The sequence below is a fragment of the Emys orbicularis genome, chromosome 10 (genome assembly GCF_028017835.1).
Source record: "Emys orbicularis isolate rEmyOrb1 chromosome 10, rEmyOrb1.hap1, whole genome shotgun sequence".
In the NCBI taxonomy this organism is placed as follows: domain Eukaryota; kingdom Metazoa; phylum Chordata; order Testudines; family Emydidae; genus Emys; species Emys orbicularis.
Window position 1 is genome coordinate 33,828,463 of NC_088692.1, and position 19,344 is coordinate 33,847,806.

The 19,344-nt window shown below is 44.7% G+C and overlaps 1 protein-coding gene across 1 annotated transcript in view; it reads left to right on the forward strand.

Moving 5' to 3' along the window:
* Positions 1–5,616: 5,616 nt before the first annotated feature.
* The window catches only part of CDIP1 (cell death inducing p53 target 1), a 31,044-nt gene continuing 17,316 nt past the window's right edge, over positions 5,617–19,344 (forward strand). Inside the window, exon 1 of the mRNA XM_065412157.1 lies at positions 5,617–5,767. The gene's annotated coding sequence lies outside the window, so the exon portion shown is untranslated. The remainder of the gene's footprint in view (positions 5,768–19,344) is intronic.

The window sequence follows — 19,344 nt, forward strand, 5'->3', positions numbered from 1 at the left end:
AGTAGTGTTCCTGAAGACGTGAGCGTCATGTACCCTTCCCGGCCAGCCCACGTTGATGTTGGTGAAACGTCCCCTGTGATCCACCAGTGCTTGCAGCACCATTGAAAAGTAACCCTTGCGGTTTATGTACTGGGTACCCTGGTGCTCCGGTGCCAAGATAGGGATATGGGTTCCATCTATCGCCCCACCACAGTTAGGGAATCCCATTGCAGCAAAGCCATCCACTATGGCCTGCACATTTCCCAGAGTCACTACCTTTCGTAGCAGCAGCTCAATGATTGCTTTGGCTACTTGCATGACAGCAGCCCCCACAGTAGATTTGCCCACTCCAAATTGATTCCCGACTGACCGGTAGCTGTCTGGCATTGCAAGCTTCCACAGGGCTATCGCCACTCGCTTCTCAACTGTGAGGGCTGCTCTCGTCCTAGTATTCTGGCGCTTCAGGGCAGGGGAAAGCAAGTCACAAAGTTCCATGAAAGTGCCCTTATGCATGCAAAAGTTTTGCAGCCACTGGGAATCGTCCCACACCTGCAACACTATGCGGTCCCACCAGTCTGTGCTTGTTTCCCGGGCCCAGAATCGGCGTTCCATGGATAAAACCTGCCCCATCAACAACATGATCTCCAAAGCGCCGGGACCCGCGGTTTGAGAGAATTCTGTGTCCATGTTCATGTCCATGTCCTCATCACTCTCGTCGCCGCGCTGCCGTCGCCGCCTCCTCCTTGCCTCGTTTTTCTGGTCCTGGTTCAGCATAAACTGCACGATAATGTGCGAGGTGTTTACAATGTTCATGACTGCTGTCTTGAGCTGAGCGGGCTCCATGCTTGCCGTGGTATGGCGTCTGCTGTGTTCACCCAGGAAAAAAGGTGCGAAACGGTTGTCTGCCGTTGCTTTCATGGAGGGAGGGGTGAGGCTGTACCCAGAACCACCTGCGACAATGTTTTTTGCCCCATCAGGCACTGGGATCTCAACCCAGAATTCCAATGGGCGGGGGAGACTGCGGGAACTATGGGATAGCTATGGGATAACTACCCACAGTGCAACGCCCCGGAAATCGACGCTAGCCCTGGTACATGGACGCACACCGCCGAATTAATGTGCTTAGTGTGGCCGCATACATTCGACTTTATACAATCTGTTTCCAAAATTCGAATTCTGTAAATTCGGATTAATCCCGTAGCGTAGACATACCCTTAGCAAGGTTGGCAACCTACAGGGAGTGCCTGGAGCAGGAGGAAAAAAAGATTGCAGCACCGCACCCAGCTGATAGGAGGCTCTCAGGTGAGGTTCCCCCTGTTACAGTTCTGTACTTAGGTTTCACCAATCAGTTATCAAGTGTGGAAGAAACTAACTCCACTCTCAGGTTGGAAGCAACAAAGTTAGAGACAGCTTTATTCAGGACATGCAATTGCAAAGGAAGAACACAGCTGACAGAGAGCATCTCTGCCTCAGTTTCTTCAAAGTACAAGCAATATCACACAAGCATTTATACATTTTAATGGCATGCATTAATTAAAAACATCTGCAGTTTGTTTATGTTATGTCCTGCCCATTCCTATATTTTCTCACTTCTGTTCTCAAAACATCGCTATCTCAAGGCTGAGTCATGCTGACTCTACTCTGCTGTCTTCCCACCCGCTTCTGACATGAGCCCTGCTTCTACAGGTCCCGCGATATTAGGCTAAGACTTAGCATGACAATTGCTGTTTCTTATAATGGAGAGGCCTATATTTAAATCCTTTAACCCTGTTTCCACACAAGTGTAAATTCTTAAGGCTCTGTAATAGCCTAAACATGGAGTCACAGATAGTCCCCATGGATACTCCCAATAGTCTCTTTTGCCACCCAGGTAAGCTTACCTGTCCTGTGTGATAGAAGGTCCCTTACACCCAGAATCACAGCAATATTCAGGTTACTCCCAGTTCCAAAGGACCAGTCACTTACTCCAGATCAATTGCACCTTAGATCTCACGCCACAGCCAACGCTTGTCGCCAATCCTATAATAAGCTACATGAAGATTTATTAAATAGGAGAAGAAAATGAGAGCTATTCACAAAGTTAAACAGGTGAACAGACACACACAAATGAGTTACAATCTTAAGTTTGAGAAAGTTATAAAAGCTTCTGTAATAAGCAAGATCTATGTAGCCGTTAGGGCTAACCCAGGCTAAGCATTGGGGATTTAGCATCATTATCCCTATTTTACAAATGGGGAAACTGAGGCACAGGGAAGGGTATGACTGGCCCAACAGCAGCTCAGTGACAGAGCCAGGGACAGAACCCCAATCTCCTGAATCCCAGTCCAGGGTGCTAGTTACCAAGAATACGTTTATGCAATAGCTGTGTGGGATCTTCCCAGGCCGGGTAGAAATACCCGCATTAGCTCTGCTCGAGTTAGCATGTTAAAAGCAGCAGTGTGGCTGTGGGAGCATGGGTGGCAGCTCAAGCTAGCAATCAGAGTACAATCCGGCCATCCAACCACCTGGGTACGTACTTAGGCTGCACTTCTATTTTTAGTATGCTGGCTCAAGCAGAGGTAGTACGTGTACCTCTAACCATGCTGGGAAGCACCCTCGCAGATGCTGTGCAGACATACCCTCGGCCACATGGCACTAAGGCCTAAAGATTTAAAAGCACCTTCTGATTATTGGGGGCTTCCATTTTTTGTGCCTGATTGGGGTCCCCTTCTGTGAGGCAACCCTGCAGTCAGACCAGGACTGCTCATACAGCTGCCATGACTCACCCACCCCCCGTGACTCCCTGCTTGTGGCCCTGTGACCCTCACTCCCATCCCTGTTTTATCATTTGTTATCCCCTGAATGTATTTGAGCAATGTGTCCAGTAGTTCCTCCCCTTAGGCTGGGGGAGGGGCCTTTTGGCCCCAGGAACTCAATAGGTACCATGACTCATCCCTCCAGTGTGACTCATCCCTCCAGTGTATGTGCCTGGCTTCTTCAGTTCTTGATAAGAATGTCAACATCCTCCTTCTTTTCAAAACACTTCTCAATGTTGTCAGCAAACCCATCCCGCACAGCCCCGATCAGCCACTGATGTCACAGGCCTGTCTTGACTCTTAAGCCAATTTAGTTATAACATTTCCCCTCTTGAGACCTGATGGGCGCAGCTATCAGGGGAGTAAACAGGGAACGACTTGCCAAGGTGTCTTGCCTACAATGAAAACATCCTATACGGCTGAAACAAATTCAGAACATATCTAGTAACTGTCACACCCTACTTCTGGATGTTCCAGGGCCAGGTGATCAGCCCTGCACTCTGCATGTATGCTTAGATGCAACATCTAAATGTTTTAAGTGAGCTGAAAATATTTTGTTGCAGCCTATTGGACTGTGTCATCACACCTTTGTGGCTATTGCAGTCATAGACTCATTATTATTACCATCATAATGTAAGAAAAGGTGTAAGAGACAATGCTGTGTTTGTATTTACATTTTCCTGGGAGCACAGAGGAAAGGATAAGGTTTACATCAAGTGATTGCGAGCAGGTAGAACCTGAAATCAAAGAGGAATATTTACAATTTAGATCACCAGAAAAAGGTGGATCAATTGGTTAATTCTAATGGTACACAAGTGCCATCACTTTATATACGTTGCTTATAGAGGGGATAACTGTACAGCTGGGCCAACGCTCTCTGTGTGCACATCACAATCTACCATTACACTATCAGCCCTTCATTTTCCTGATCATAAAAAACATCCTGACCAGTGCTGGGCAGAGAAAAGGAGCAAGATCACCTTAAATATTAATCTAAAACGATGGTTTGAAATTTTGTCAGGCTAAAACTGATACCTGTGAAATATTTCAAAAGCTTTTCTACAAAGGGGAATTTTGGAAAATTAAGGTGAGTGCTCCACTGCTTTCCTTCTTCTCTTTGGACTTAAAAAATCAAATGTGGATTACACCCGGACTATACAAAACTTTAAAAATGTTCAAGACAGGTCAACGGCCTAATGATTAGTAGTAGTTTGGGAAAGGACTCAAGCAATTTTTTATGGGTGCCCTGACTGCCATTGTCAAAACTAAGGCGACTACTTCTGAACGAGAGCGCCCACACAGGGGTTTAAGGCACTGTAAATGATGTGCATTAACTTCATACCTTTAGAGTGTCTGTGTAGACAAACCCTTAGGCTTTGGCTACTCTAGCACTTTCGTCCACAAAACTTTTGTTGGTCAGGGGTGTGAAAAAACCCACACCTCTTACTAACATAAGTTTCAAGTGTGGACAGCTCTATGTCAGCAGGAGAGCATCTTCTGCCGAGTGGCTACACAGCACACCTTACAGCGGCGCAGCGCCAGTGGTACAACTGTGCCGCTGTAAGGTCCGTAGTGTAGACATAGCCTTAGTAAGGGAAAGGGAATAAGGGAAACTGAGTGGGGGAAAGCCTCTGTTAATTCCTTTAGTTTAAAATGCAGTAACTAGTTTTCAATTATACTCACATAAATGGGGAGGAGGCTGCTGATATTCATACACAAATATCTCTGATGGCAAAGGGGGCATGTTATTAGCACAATCAGTATCAGAGTTGTCAAGCCATAAACAATAATGGTGCATTTAACGTCTTTGAGTCAGCATTATAGTTTGTCCCCTCGCTGCAAAGAAAATGTGTTTTTACCGAAGGGTAATTAACATGCATTAACTATCCCACTGTAAACACATAGTGGACACAGGGTATTTTAATTTCACCAAAAGACAAACTATGCCTCCTGCTCACCAATGCAAAGGCGTAACAGAATCATTTATTTTTTAAAATCCCTGATTTCGGCAGTACAAAATATCATAGCAAAATATGTAACATACATAAAAGGCTATAAATGTCAGATATGCATTTAGAAATATAAACAATTCAGTAGAAAATTCACCATCTTTGTATGCAACAAGTGAAGTAACAGATGAGTAAAGCATGTGGTTCAGCGTTGGGGGATTAGTTACACAAAAAAGGATTTTTAATACATTTTCAGTTAAAAAGGGAAGGAGGGGGGCGGAATCACATGCTAACGGAAGTCCAAAACAGTACTGAATATTATAGGAATGTACAAATGTTTTAGGTATATGGATTTTAGGGTGCAGATTCTTTGAGAAAGGTAACAGCAGAAGTATGATGCTGGTGCACCACCAACGACTCGGACACAAAAAAGCAAATAAAAAAAATGTGTGCGTGTGTATTTTTCAATTTCATAACTTTTGGTGCACAACCCATGAGTTTTGAATTCTTGGGGCTGTCAATCTATCTCAGGGTTATCTATCTATGTAAGAATTACAGTGGAGTCTGCCTACAGAAGGATCTCACACCAGCTAGCAGCCACAGAACCCCGTGGGCCAGGCTTGTCCAGGTGTGTGGCCTCCCAGTGAGTGACAAAGGCAGCCAGGTACTCCCAGGTGCCCCCCCAGGCACCTAAACAACAGCTGGACTAACCAGGCCCCAGGGCCTGGCCTGACCTTCACCCCATGCCCTCCCTTTGTCCCTCCCCCTGCCACCAGCTAGCTGAGTCTGACCCGCTCTTGCACAGGCTCCGCCCATCCCCACCCCTCCCCTCGGATTGGCCCCGCGCCGCTAGCCGCAGGGACGCCGCTGTCATCCCAAGTGAGGGCAGAGCAGGGCCGCGGCTTCAGCGGATGTTACTGCGCATGCTCAACTCTCCATCGCGCATACTCAGTGACAGCAAGGCAATACATCGGAGCGGATTCTCCCACTACCTCCCGCTGCTGGGTCTGTCAGGGGCCTCCCGCGTCGCCGCCTTGCTATCCGGTAGGTGGCACGTTAGGCGAGGGGGGCCTGGCGGTTCCGACAGTGGGGCGGCAGTGCGCCCTCGGCTCGGTACCTGCGCCGCGCTCCCTCAGCAGGGTTGGGGCAGTAGGGAGCCGGGCGCGTCCCACAGGGTGGCCCTGCTCCCCGCGCGGGGCATGCCGGGGGCTGGAGTCTGGCCGGGCCTCGCGCTCCAGGGAGAGCCGGGAGAGGGAGGGGCCGAGAACTACAATTCCCAGCGGCCCCCGCGACGCGACCAACCTGCCCTGTGAGGCAGCAAGCCGGGGGGGGGCGCGGCCCCGGTCCTTTAGGTGGGGGGTGTCTCTGGGCGCCGCTCGGCAGCCAGCGCCGGTTTGGGGGCGCCCCCGGGGGGTTTGTGGACTCCAGCGCGTTGCGGCACCACCTGGCGGCTCGCTGGGGAGTCGGCACTGTCCGGATCTGTGTCCTCCTGGGGCTGGAGCTGCGCCCCCTGCGCCGGGCACCAGTCAGGGGCAAGCTGGAGGGGCCGGGGCAGCTGGCGAGCCTGGGGCACGAGAGGAGCTGCTAGTCGGGTTGAGCTGCCTGGAGGATGTTGTTGGGGTGTGTCTGCGGGGCAGGATTCTCCTCCCCCCCGTCTCTGTTTACTTTCCTGAATGGAACTGATGAAAATCAGTCGGGCTGCTGCGTGCCCTCTTAGCCCTGTCCGTAAACCATGACCCAGGGGCAAACGTTACCCAGGTCTTACGTTACCCCTCATATCTTGTGAGGCGAGGCAAAGGTCAGGCTCCCAGCCACGCACCCCACTCGTGACACGCAGCCATAAAAATACTTTATGCTTGTAGAGCTCCTTCAGCATGAGCATCACAAAGCGGTTTAGAGAAGTGGAAAATCATAAATAGGTGGAAACAGATCGAATGTAAGGCCTGGGTGGTGCATGAAAATTCTCTCATTTTAACAGTACCAGTATAATGAAAGTGGGACAACTTCCTGGCATGGACCTGGTATCAAAGTGCTTGTATCAGTATAGAATTACAACCACACTTGCGATTGTACTGGGATAACTAAATTGGTTTAAAAAAACTATACCCCTAACCAAAATAGTTACCCTGGCACAAAATCTGTGTGTAGAGCAGGCCTTAGTGACTTGCCCAGGGTCCCCGAATGAGGCTGTGGTATAGTCAGAAATGCAGTGCTAGAAGTCCTGTACACTAACAGCTATCCTTAATTTTTAGCAAAATAGCTACTATTTTTTCCATCCAAAAATCTGCAATTCAGTGAATTTCAACTATATTAAAAGGTGTGCCTTGGATTGTTTCCCAAATATCCCAGATTTTTTTCCAAATATCCTGGATTGTAGTTTTCAGATATTTCCTGGTATGACTCATATGAAGGAAAGTAGGTGTAAAATATCAGAGGGGTAGCCGTGTTAGTCTGAATCTGTAAAAAGCAACAGAGGGTCCTGTGGCACCTTTAAGACTAACAGAAGTATTGGGAGTACTTGCATCTGAAGAAGTGAGGTTCTTACCCACGAAAGCTTATGCTCCCAATACTTCTGTTAGTCTTAAAGGTGCCACAGGACCCTCTGTAGGTGTAAAATGTTGTTAGTGTTGGTTTCATGGGTATGAGACTTTTGATTACAGATTTATATTCTTACTGAGTTTTGAAAGTGGTTTCATAAATACAGTTTTTTTTCATGCACTATTGAAGAATTCCACTAAACTTTTTGTGAGTGCTTTGTAAATTGTAGCATTCCATGTCATGACTAAAATGGTTCACTTTTAACAAATGACAGACTTGGTTAAATGTGGTAATGTTTTCTTTGTTACACTTTTAAAACTTTATTTTAACTCTAATACAAGGTTAAAAAAAACCCCTCTCCTTTATAGTAGAAGTTATTCCGAGGAACTCGTAACTCATTCAGAGGCACTTTGTGAACACTTCAAACATCAAGATCATTCCCCTTTGGCATCCTTTGGGCCTAATATTCCAAAATATTTGGAGTTCCACTTTGACATGGTATTGCTCTGAGCTCACCTTTATATATTTACAAAGAAGGCCTTCCCCCTTCAAGTAAACCTGAGTGAGCTGAGGTAGGAAATGACTGTTTTGGGAGAAAGTGGTGATTAGTTATTGTTAATTTGTAAACAACTGATGGTGTGCTCTGCCCTTATATAAGATCCTGCCCTAAAGATCTTTCAGTCAAAAATCTGTAATTGAGAAGACTGCAGGCCCCTATAGGCCCAGAGACAGGATTAACATGATGTATTTTTTTCATTTCTTATGGGTGTCATGTAAGAAGTGAATCTTTAAGAGGGGTTTGAAACCAGAGAGGGGCTGGGGAGTGTCTTGGCAATGTGGTAAAGGCACAGAGTGAGAGGAAATTAGTGGAGTACTGGCAGTCATCAATGGAGGAAGGAAGTGGGTGAAGTTCATGCATATAAACTAGTTCAGAGACTATAGGCCAGAGCACAGTTCTGAAGGACTTTGAGAGTGAAAACGAGTTTAAACTTGATGATGTGGTGAATAATGGGGGAAGCAAGGGAAGGAATTCAAAGATGGGCATGACATGGTCTGAATGATGGGCAAGATCATAATTTTAGCAGGTGCATTTTGGAAACACAAGAGTAGTGATGTGAGTATTGGGGAGACAGTAGGAGGAAGTTGTAATTAGTGGTGCCTGTTCCTTTTTGAAGTTGAGGAGGGGGTATTTCAGCCATGTTACTAACCCTGCATGTCCATGGCACTGGTAATTTCCAGAGCTCACTTTTTCATTCTTTCACCCTGTCATATTGGAATGTGTGTGGCATAGGCAAATGCAATGGTCTCATTTGTATTTAAAATGGGGGGTAATGTCAAACCTACATTAATTGCCTCTGATGTCAGTGCAGCTTCACACAGTTGGAAGCCTGAAAGGGGGGGGAGGTGGAGGGCCTTTTTTCTTTGACAGTAGAAAACTCAAAGAAAGGCATGAGTTTGAATCAGTTTGGGAAGTAGGACAGAATGAGTGTGTCTGCCCTTAAATTCCTCAAACTTCTGTTCTAACCTATTGGTGATCCTAAGGATGGGTACTTGTCAGGTTAGAAAGCAAAAAGCACTGAGGAACTTTATTATGTTAAAACTGATTTTTGTTGTTGTTGGTCCAAGTAGAAAATACTGTTAAAAGCAGTGACTAATGCACAGCTCTTCCCAGTCTGGGGGTGATTTGGTTTTGGAAGGAGATATGGGATACACACAGTCCTTTAGCATGTTCTCTGATCCAGAGATATTTGGTTGGAATACATGTAGCAAAGAGGTTGCAACTGGACCCTTTTGGAGAAGTTCCTTAATGCCCCCTTAAAAGGCCTATATTAGAGCTATAGGCTATAATATAGATAATTGCTATAATCTGAAAGAAAGTGTGTTGGGCTCTAAAGAAGTTTATTCAAATCTCCTAATCTTTAAACAAAAAATAAAATGCAATGATTTGTGTAGGACCTAGAACAAAACAGTGTTTTGTGCTCCCCTGCTGACATCACTTCCAGAGTTCTGTGAACATAATGTCTGATGTGGCTGAACAAAGAGTTTGGGGTTGGGAGGCACTCTAGTAGTTATTAAATACAAGCAGGCATGTTAATTTCAGCGTTGTGTAATGTTTGCCAAGTGCAAATAGGACAAAATGGCAGCCTGGCAGAATTTACATTTTCAAGGTTCTAAACTGGCATACCAAATTGCTGGGTAAAAAACAAACCATGTAATTGTGGGTGCACTGCTTCCCCAGACTGAACTTTGTGAAGTTGGTGGGTTTTTTTTTTTTTTGCGACTGTGAGATGATTCTGTTGTTCTCCCCACACAACCTTTAACCATCTCTCCTAACTTAACTACAGAGGAGGCTTGGACAGGATGTCCTACTTGCAACCAAGGTGAGAAAGGGTGGTGAAAAAGTAATCTAATAGAAGCAAGCTTTGTGTTACAGAGATATCATCTTACCACTTAAGAGCTGCATCTGTGACATCATAGAGGAAAGCTTTAAATCTAGTTCTCTTCCATCCTCCCCCATATGGCGGAAATGATATTTTATATGAAACATAGCTATTGTATCAACTCCTTTTTTTAATAGGAGAAAGGTTGATTAAGGGCCTGACCCAGCAGCTTTTATGCAGGCAAAGCTCACTAAAATAAAGCTGAGTTTTGCCTTCATAAAGATTGCAGGATCAGGCCCTTGAGCAGGCTATGCAGTTTTATTTTCAGAGAGCAAGAGTGTCAACTTCTATCTTTTGATGTGATACTTACATTGTTCTTTTTGTGCTTTGATTTCTGACAGAAGTAATTTGTGATCATGTGCAAACCAGAAAGAAAGCAACTTGATTTTCATAAGTTATGTTAGACCCTTAAATGTGGAACAAAGCATGGGCCTTTTTCAGCTGTTAAAATGAACCAACATAGTGTAGGTGCCATGATGGACCATACAGTGTTTTAGAAGAGAGACAAGGTGGGTGAGGTAATATCTTATTGGACCAGTTTCGGCTGGTGAGAGAAACAAGTTTTCGACTTCTTCAGGGCTGGGAAAGGCACTCAGAGTGTCGCAGCTAAATACAAGGGTGGAACAGATTGTTTAGCATAAGTAGTTAACACATGTTACAATGGGAAAGTGGCTACAAGAACACTGCATACATACATCATTTTATCACTAGTACCGAGAGCCCCCTGGTGGAGGGTTCAGAGCACTGTGTGCACTCTCAACATAAAATTATGATGATGGAAACATTTGGCTGCTGTGCTAAGGTGTCACTTTGGGCTCTTTAATTTTGGGGAAACATTTTCTGTAGATATTGAATTTTTGGTGTGGTTTTTATACTTGTGAAAGATGCCTGTCTGACAGACTTGGACTGAAAGCCTGTGTTTAACGTCAAGACAGATGTAGCATGGGCAGTGCGTGATGAGGCAAACTTCCTCCATGTTCCAAACCTGACCTGAAGGCACCAACTCTAGGGCCAGATGTACATTAGATCTATACTGGAAAGGGTTTACTGGTTTGCTATACTGGCAACCCCTTCTAGTGGAGATATAGCTAGATATAGTGGAGAGTGCTTTTGCTGGTATAGTTTACACCAGTTTTATGAACAAAGTAAACTCTGCTGGCAAAAGCAGTTTGTTGCTAGTATAACTGTGTATACACTAGGGATTTTTGCCAGTATAAAAATGTCATAAAAAAATCACCACTATCTGACATTACTATATCAGCAAAAGCTTCTAGTGTGGACCTGGCCTAGGTGTAAGAAGGCAGCTTGGTCTTTGTGACTTATTCAGTCCTCTGTCTCTGTTAAAGAGAGTCAGAAATGCCCGTTGTGTTGGTATTTTTGTAACATGTACACCTGGCTGCTGGGAACTGGATTGTTCACACAGGCAGCCATCCGGGATGTATATGGTCACAGTCATTGGTCATCACCAGTTTTGGCTGGATTTGAGCCTGTGATGTGCTCACTAACATTAAGAATACAATGAATATGTTCGGAAAGGGTGCGAGCTGTGTGTATGTCCTGTAGTCATCTTTGCAAGGTGGCTTTTCAGATAGAACTAGGCATATGGGCAGAAACCGTGGCTTTTTCCACTGAAACTCTGAGTCACAATTATCCATCAGCCTCTAAGTGGATGCATCTCACACAATCAGTTTAGTGAGGGGGTGTATGCTGGTGGACCTCAGTCTTCCTGCCTTCATTGTTTCTTTAACTTAATTATGCGTCAGACTCTCCAGATAAATGAGATCAGATTTTTTCCCCCCCAAAGGTAGTTTGAGGCTTAAATAGCCATTGCGTGAGAAGTAGAGCCCTCCAGATGGGATGTGAAGAATAGCTGAATATTAATTGCATTAAACCTAAACCACCATCACTCAGAAATCCCCTGTGTTCCCTCCAAAAGCCATGCAGCTGGAAGAGTAGGTATAATCTGTTAGACAAATGAATAAGCTTAAATTCCTGTAGAGAATTACTGAAATATTGATTTTTAATTTAGCTCACAGAATAAAGATTGTGTTGTGGACAGATTTTAGCAAAACTTAACTGTGGCTTAGCACTGGGGGTGGACTCATTGCTTTGTTGTGGGCAGGACTGAGGTTGGCTGCAAAATAATTGCACAGGTAGCAGACCTACTGTAATTGCTCTCATCCTTTTTGTTTTGAAATTGGGAGGTCCTGAGTTGTTGTTGTTGTTGTTGTAGTGAAGTCTGCCGATATGTCACACTGCACATTGCATTCTTCTGGTGTGGGTGGTGGGAATAGTTCCTCTTAACCCAATAGCAGTGTCCCTAAAATGGGACATTATATTTGAAAGGCAAATATAGGTTATTCTGGCAGAGTGTCTGCATGACATTTAAATGCTGAGACAATCGTTATCCTGTCTTTCCTTCCTTTGAATTTTTCAGGTTCTTGTGATTCAGTGCTTTCTTGATGTTTCTGTGCTTCCCGGTGCCTGAAATGGCAGTTCTTGACAGTGCTTCCTGCCGTTGACTGACAAGGGGTGCTGTTAAAGATTTTCTCAGTCTGTCCTGTGATCTTTTCTCTCTTTCCCAATCATCTGTTTGTTTTAAGATGCAGGATTGCAGCAAGGGCATATTGTTGCCCTGATATTATGGTAAACAAAACCTCCAGGGACTGTTTGCATTGTACAGCTGGTTGTTTGCATGGTTGTGCTTTTGCAATTCTGTGTTACAAACAGTACCACTGCTTGGAACTCTTTCAGAGTCTGAAGTAATCCTCTTTCTCTGACACTGTTGCACCTATCCATATGTATATCATAATACTTTTTTAAAGCCTTGACTGTATCCCTCTAATTCTCGGGTTGCTGTCAGGCTTGGGTTTTCACTGATCTGCCATGCAAGACAAAATTGTGAGGGTTGTAGACAATCCCACAGTGCATCACAACATTGTATTGTACTGTCTCAGCATTGCAGAAACACTGCAAGTTTTGACCACAGGACTAGAGGAAAATGCTGTCCCATTTTAAGCTAATGGATAAGGATCATTTTGGGAGCCTACTTCTTTCTATATAACTTCACAATTGGGGAGATAGTGTGAACTAGTGTGAATCCTTTCGATGGCTTTCTTAGTTAGAAACAGCCTGTGTAATTTTTTTAAAAATGTGTGTGGGAGGGGGCTTCAGGGATTCTTTTTATGTTCTCTTTGAAACACCTTGTGCTGCGTGATGCATCTTCTCATAGTGGAGAGCTATTGAGCTTCTTCTGGGAGTCCATCAACTTACTGCATCACTGGCTGGAAGAGGCTTGCTTACCAGTGACAAGTGGCACATGCCGGGCCGATCATGCTATCTCCCCTCACTTGTTGATGGGGCAGTTTGAAGTTAATTTGTATTAGACACAAGCAGAGACAGATTAAGATAACATTGTATCAAGAACAAAACTATATTTACCAAGACTCTTGAGGTATTGCAGCCCCTGACTTGAAATAACTGCTGCTTTTTATAGAATCTTGGTGCATTGTATATTGTCTCAAAAACTGGGGTTACCAATAGCCATTGTCCTAACAAAAGTAGGACAGGGCTTGGAACACAGAGTGCAGTGTTTCTGTTAAGAATCCCCTCCATGTTTTTGGATATGCTATGTTGTTTAGCCAACTAAACTAAAAACCTTCCTAGCCAAGGAAGTGCTATAAATGTTCCAGTACAGGAGTAAATTAGCCCCTTTGAGAATAAATTATTTGATGAGATGCTACATCCATTTGTGTCACATTTGCAGTACACATTTTTATATATTACAATCTGTTTAAATAGTAGCTGTGAACCCGCAAAAACTAAATTCAGAGTTGAAGCTTCCAGCTGCATCCTTACATCAGCCAAATGGGATCCTATCTGACAGCTGATAGCCTGGTTTGCATATAGTTATTGTTTGCCATTAATCTTTAAAACACAGTTTGTGCCTTTATTGCTACCTTATGATAAACTGAGAGTGCCTCTTTTTTAAACAGAGCAAGTTTTCTGAAGGCTCAAAATACTCTCCCTGAAGTTGGAGAGAGATGCAAGTTGGCTTTCAGTCACCTTGGTCCTCCAAAAATTTTGCCAAACTCTGCCAGTACTGTGCGAGAAGGTAGGACCTGAGCTGCCTGCCATTTCTACTAACAAAAATCAGAGAAGTATTCTCTAAACTGTAGATTCCATCTTCATCAACCTCAAAAGGTCCAGGAAAGAACACAGATTTTTTTTTTCACCTCTATGTGGTGCCATTGATATGATGGTGTAAGTTAAGGATGGAGTAAGATTCCTTGACTCTGAATTTATTGGTGTATGGGATTTTGAGGCTAACCCTAAATGTTGCTTTTAATGTAGGGCTTTTTGTGGATGGGAAAGGGAGGCAGAGTGTAAAGGGAGAATATTTCACTAGATTTGTTACAATTCCTCTTTGGAGATGCCATCTGAACACATTTGTCCTTTGAGAGATGAGAGATTCCTTTGAAACACTCTGCTTCAAAGTACGATTGACATAAGTTGAAATCCTTTAGCAGTTGTTTCAGGCTACACCAATTCATGCAGGTTGGTAAGAGACGCTGTAAGATGCATTAGACTGATGGGGGTTCGATTCTAAACTGGCTGAAGGTGTGCTCTCATGGAAAAGGCAGAGAGAGGGGTTTCCCTGGAAGGGTTTCACAGCCGTGGCACTTGGTATCAGTCTCATGAAGGAGTGGCTAGTCTTGAAAGCTTTAGACCTTTAGAAACTTGGTCGCCAATAATACATTTACCCTGCCCAAACAGTGATGTTTTAATTTACACTGACAAAAAGGAGAGGAGGGGGAATTAGAATCACCCAAAGTTTAGGCGTGGGGAAATCTCTCACCAAGTCCTGGTTTGGCTGGCAGGAGGTGTTCCTTCCACTCCAGATAGAGGTTAGTGCTTGTACTCAGGTAGCCCCTTATTAGTGCTCCCTTTGTCAGGTGAGGAGAGGCAGAACTAGAATGGGTAACTTTGTCCAACACCCAACAGGAAGCTGCATTTCTCTGTGTAGGAAAGCTTTATTCAACCTTGACTAAGAAATGGATAATATGTTTCTCTCCTACAGGATCTCTTGTGGTGATGGTCCTTATTACTAACTTAATTACAGATAGGGGATTAGTACTCCTGATTTCTTCCTTGGCGGTGGCAGTTGGCATCCCTGTTGGAGAGGGCCTTAGCAGATTCCACCAAGTTCCCAATTTTGTCAAATTATTGACAAATGAAACAGTGCAAGAGTAGAGATCAAACTTTTGTATTCCCAAGGATCTGTCTCAAGTGTTCCTAGCTTCCCATAAAACATTCATCATAAGTAGGCCTTCTGTTTTTCAGGGTTTTTTAATTTCATTTTTCAGGGTTTATTTTTAGCAATTTTTGAGTTTTATGTAGATGTCCAAAATCAGGGTTTTTGGATGGGCTTTCTTTTTGTACAGTATATGCTGTCATGTGTAATTTCTTTGTAATATTCCCTAGTGTGCTTTAATGTACTACTGTTTCAAACAGCACTAGGGAACACTTTCACAGATTTGTAATGCCTTCACAATAGGCCTGTCTACACAAGAGAAACTTGCACTGGTGGGCCAGTGTAATAATTTGGATCAGTGTCGTTTTGGAGGGGGGAAGGGGATAGAGGCCAAGCCTGTGTCTCTCTGTGATTCAGTCACTCCAGATTACCTGCTGGGCTCTTTGAAATGCTGCGACCGGAAGGTGATGTTAGTCCAAGGTCTTGTAGGGCTTGCTGTAGGATATGCCCTGACTTGGGTGGGGATTCAAAAGAGCTTATAATCAAAAGTCTGCATCCTTTTGCAATCAGAAAATATTTTTCTTTTGAATTTTGGTGTCTATGAAAGTGTCACACAGAGAAGGGGGAAATAATATGGTCTAGTGGTACAGGCGTGGGACTGGAGGTCAGGAGAGCTGAGTTTAGTCCTGACTCTCCCACCTGCTCATGGAATGATCTTAGGTAAGTCACTTAACCTTCCTTAAGAACATAAAACAGACATACTGGTTCAAACCAAAGGTCGATCTAGCCCAGTATCTTGTCTTCTGACAGTGGCCAGTGCCAGGTGCTTCAGAGGGAATGAACAGAACAGGTAATCATCAAGTGATCCATCCCTCCCTCCTCTGTTTCCCCACAGTAAAATGGGGATAATACTTGCGTTCCCTTGTAAGGTATTTTGAGATCTTTGGGTGAACGTTATTTGTTGCTGTAACAGACTTGGCTTAGTCTAATGCTGGTAAATACTGCATGAGCTCCCTATCCCAGATCTGTCAATGAACCTTGAAGTCTTGACTTACAACATCTCTTCAATGCCCTGCTTATTGAGCACTAATTATGTCAAATGAAGGCGTGACTTTGTTAAACATGTGTTTGTGGGGATCACACACTTTTCACCTCATCCTGCACTTTCTTTGATCCTGTTTGATGTATCACTCTACAGGACCAGGCCAACCATGTCCAGGCTGTGCCTCTTCTTGGCATCTGCCAAGTGGCTGCCTGGAGGTCTGGGCAGGGTCTTGAGGCCTCACTGCCATTCATCTCACTTGTGGAGGTGACCTGCTGCTCTAGCCCTGCTCTCATAAGGGAGACCGCGCAGTTAGGAGCAGGGAGAAGGAAGTGGCCTAGCAGATAAGTTGTCCTCTCCCTGAAAGACTAATTCATGCAAAGGCCAAGAGACCTCTGTACGTCGGGGGAACACCCAGCACCCCCATGTTCGTCCTTGTAAAATGATTGTCATGTTGGGTGTCTTTGGAAGGCTCATGATGTACTGAGCATTGTTGCTATAGTGATGTTATAGTCATGTTATAGGTTATAATTTCATGTATACGGTTATGAGGCTGAAAATGTATCCTCATGGCTTAAAGCAAGCCCTGACAAAAACTCTCCAGAAGCAGAGGGGCAGTTCACACCTCAACAGGGCATGGATGGGACAAACCCAGCCCAGCCTCACAGGAACAATGGACGCTGGCCTAGGCAGCAACAAAAGAATCTGTTAGACTCTCGAGGGAGTCACCCCCCTTCCCTTGCTCAGTTTGGAACTGCGATGGGATAATGCTCACCTGACTCTGAAGGGGGGGGGAGGGAAAGCCAAGAGGGAAGACAGGACATGATAAAAGAGAGAGACATTTGCCATGCTCTCCCTCTCTCTTCCACCTACATCTACAGACACCACACCAAGCGACTGAAGCGCTGATCAAAGGGGAGATCCTGGCTGAAGAGCAACCAGCCAGCCAATGGTGAGAAGTATCTAAGTTTGTAAGGACATTGAAAGTGTTTAAGATCAGCTTAGAATGTGTTTTGCTTTTACTGTATTTCATTTGACCAAATCTGACTGATGCTTTGACTTATAATCACTTAAAATCTATCTTTATAGTTAATAAATCTGTTTGTTTATTCTGCCTGAAGCAGTGTGTTTGGTTTGAAGCATGTCAGAGGCTCCCCTTGGGATAACAAGCCTGGTACATATCAATTTATTTGTTAACTTGACGAACTCATATAAGCTTGCAGCATCCAGCGGGCATAACTGGACACTGCAAGACGGAGGTTCCTAAGGTTGTGTCTGGGACCGGAGATATTGGCTAGTGTCATTCGGTTGCACGTAGCTGGGAGCAGCTTACATGCTAGAGGCTGTGTGTGAATAGCCCAGGAGTGGGGGTTCTCACAGCAGAGCAGGGTAAGGCTGGCTCCCAGAGTCAAGGATTAGAGTCACCTAGCGGATCACCCATCCAGACAACACCAGAGGGGAACGTCACACCCTCCTTTCTTCCTAACTACAGAGGGATGAGTAGTGAATTGGTGAAGGTGAGAAGAACGCCGAGTTGGGGGTGGTGAACTGGCAGAGAAGAGGGGCATCGGGGAAGCAAAGAGCCTAGTACTTCCTACACACTTACACATGTGAAATTCTAACATGTGAACAAGAAAGTCTCTCCTCCAGAACGGAACTAGAGCCTTGTTTTTGTGATGTAACCGAACCTTCCCTAGTGGCTACACTGAGCACTTCCCAAGCACTTGTGATCTAAACTGGCTTCCAGCTTCCAGAGGTGAAAGATTGGTGCTCTCACTACTGCCCCTCTTAGAGCCATCTCCCCAAACATATCAGCTTAGCTGGGGAGTTCTGTTAGCTGCTGTTATATGCAACAGTGCCTATGTGTGCCCCTGGTGTGTATGAACACGTGTAGCGATATGTCTGTAGCACCCAGAAATGTGCAGGGATAAGGCGCACCACAAGCTGGCAGAGTAGACTTAGCGATGGGCACCCCTAACATTTTTCAGGGTATCACAATGAGTTACCCCATGTGTGATCTGGGACCTTCCCAATGTGTCCCTATGTTAATCCTGAGCTAAATTTTGAGGGGGCTTAGTGAGGAGCAAAATACAATGTGACCGCTACCACCAAACTGTTAAAAGGAACTAAATCCCTGTTCTGGCGAGGAGCTGCTAGAAGCATGGGTCATTCCAGTGTCTCTGCATTTAAGAATAAGCCTGCACCATCTGTTGTGTTCCCTACCTTGTGAATGCAGGAAGATCTAATTACATCCTGTGGGCAGTAAGTAGTGTTTGATGCAGTACAGCAAGTGCAAAGTACTTCACTTAGGAAGCAAAAAACAAAGGCACAGCTACAAAATGGGGAATCACTGTCCAGGTGGTAGTATTGCTGAAAAGGATCTGGGGGTTATAGTGGTTCACAAATGGAACATGAGTGAACAATGTGAGGCAGTTGTGCAAAAGGCTAATCCCATGCTGGCTGTATGGACGACACGAGAGGTAATTGTACTGCTCTACTTGGCACTGGTAAGGCCTCAGCTGGAGCACTGTGTCCAATTCTGGGTGCCACACTTTAGGAAAGATGTGGACAAACTGGAGAGAGTCCAGAGGAGAGCAACAAAAAGGATAAAAGGTTTAGAAAACCTGACCTATGAGGAAAGGTTAAAAAAATCGGAGATGATTAGCCTTGAGAAAAGAAGACGGAAGGGGGGGACCCAATAGCAGTCTTCAAATATGTTACAACACTGGCAGACCAGATGCCAGCTCTTGCCTAAGCCATTTGGGCATTAGCTAAGGACTGATGGTGTCATAGCTGGAGACCTGGCCAGGTTACCTGTGTTCATTTTGCTCAAAATAGATATTAGTCTTATAAGAATGTATTTAGACTCTATGAAATGCTTGTATGTTGCTGCGGGCATTAATCTCACTTCTAATATCTACGTCCCCTGTTATAAGGTAATAGTTGCAGAGCAAACACTTAACTATCAATCCCCACAGTCCGGAGAGAAACATTACCCAGTGCGAAACACAGGAGGTGTTATCTCCTGCCCAGCAAAAGAAGGCCCATAGACACCAGACAAACCATTGTGGAACATCAGAGGACAAAAGACTTTGTTGATTGCTTCTCCCCATACCTGCATGAAGAGGAGATGTGCACATGAACTTGTCCATCATCTTGAATTCTGGGGGGAAGGAAATAAAAATCCCTGACAAGGAACTTCATCTTTTTGGCTGTTTGACCAGAGACTCTAAATTGAAGCCAGAGATCTGCAGGGGCTACCTTCTGTGTCTGCCCTGAAAGACACTTTTAACTGTCAGATCACTCTGTCACTCTTAGGACTTAGATGATAACTCATTTGTGTGTC